Source organism: Chaetura pelagica, unplaced genomic scaffold (genome assembly GCF_000747805.2).
Source record: "Chaetura pelagica isolate M959 unplaced genomic scaffold, ChaPel_1.0 scaffold1331, whole genome shotgun sequence".
NCBI classification, from domain to species: domain Eukaryota; kingdom Metazoa; phylum Chordata; class Aves; order Apodiformes; family Apodidae; genus Chaetura; species Chaetura pelagica.
Window position 1 is genome coordinate 7,654 of NW_009952021.1, and position 1,233 is coordinate 8,886.

A 1,233-nucleotide genomic window follows, 5' to 3' on the forward strand; every position below is an offset into this window, starting at 1 on the left:
CCGGGGACCCGCCCTGGCCGTCAGGAACGGCCTCTCCGAGGCTGGCACAGGTGGGACATCGTCCCCCCGCCAGGTCACCCCCCTCAGGGTCCCTGGTAGTTCCTCTCAGGTTCATCCAGGGTCCCACTTAGTCCCTCTCAGGTGTGTCAGGCTCCCAGTCCCTCTCAGGTGCCTCATGGCCCCAGTTAGTCCATCTCAGGTGCCTCAGGGTTCCAGTTAGTCCCTCTCAGGTTTATCCAGGGTCCCAGTTATTGCCTCTCAGGTGCCTCAGGGTCCCTGTTAGTCCCTCTCAGGTGCCTCAGGGTCTCAGTCCCTCTCTGATTCATCCAGGGTCCCAGTTAGTTCCTCTCCAGTGCTTCATGGTCCCAGTTAGTCACTCTCAGGGGTCTCAGGGTCCCAGTTAGTCCCTCTCAGGTGCCTTAGGGTCCCAGTTAATTCCTCTCAGGGGCCACATGGCCCCAGTTAGTTCCTCTCAGGTGCCTCATGGCCCAGGTGCCTCATGGCCCCAGTTAGTCCCTCCTCAGTCCCTCTCAGGTGCCTCATGGCCCCAGTTAGTCCCTCTCAGGTTCATCCAGGGTCCCAGTTAGTCCCTCTCAGGTGCCTCAGGGTCTCAGTCCCTCTCAGGTGCCTCATGGCCCCAGTTAGTTCCTCTCAGGTGCCTCATGGTCCCAGTTAGTCCCTCTCAGGTGCCTCAGGGTCTCAGTCCCTCTCAGGTGCCTCATGGCCCCAGTTAGTCCCTCTCAGGTTCCTCATGGTCCCAGTAAGTTCCTCTCAGGTGCTTCAGGGTCCCAGTTAGTTCCTCTCAGGTGCCTCACGGCCCCAGTTAGTCCCTCTCAGAGGTCTCATGGTCCCAGTTAAACCCTCTCAGGTGCCTCAGGTTCCCAGTTAATTCCTCTCAGGTGCCTCAGGGTCCCAGTTAGTTCCTTTCAGGGGCCTCAGGGTCCCAGTTAGTCCCTCTCAGGTGCTTCAGGGTTCCAGTTAGTCCCTCTCAGGTGCCTCAGGGTCTCAGTCCCTCTCAGGTGCCTCAGGGTCCCAGTTAAACCCTCACCAAGGTGCCTGCAGGGTCCCAGTGAACCCCCTGCTCCAGGATCTCTGGTCTCCCAGTTAAACCCCGTGTCTAGCTTCCAGTTGCCTTCAGGGTTCCAGTGAGCTGCCCACCCCCAGTTGTCTCTGTGCTCCCAGTTGAACCCCCCCAAGTGCCTCCAGGCTCTGACCCCCCATTAATTGCCCCCC

At 59.7% G+C, this 1,233-nt stretch overlaps 1 protein-coding gene across 1 annotated transcript in view; it reads left to right on the forward strand.

Moving 5' to 3' along the window:
• Window positions 1–1,233, forward strand: part of LOC104393114 (heterogeneous nuclear ribonucleoprotein A1-like) — a gene marked incomplete at its 5' end in the record, with an annotated part of 6,969 nt that overhangs the window by 4,008 nt on the left and 1,728 nt on the right. The window lies entirely within an intron of this gene.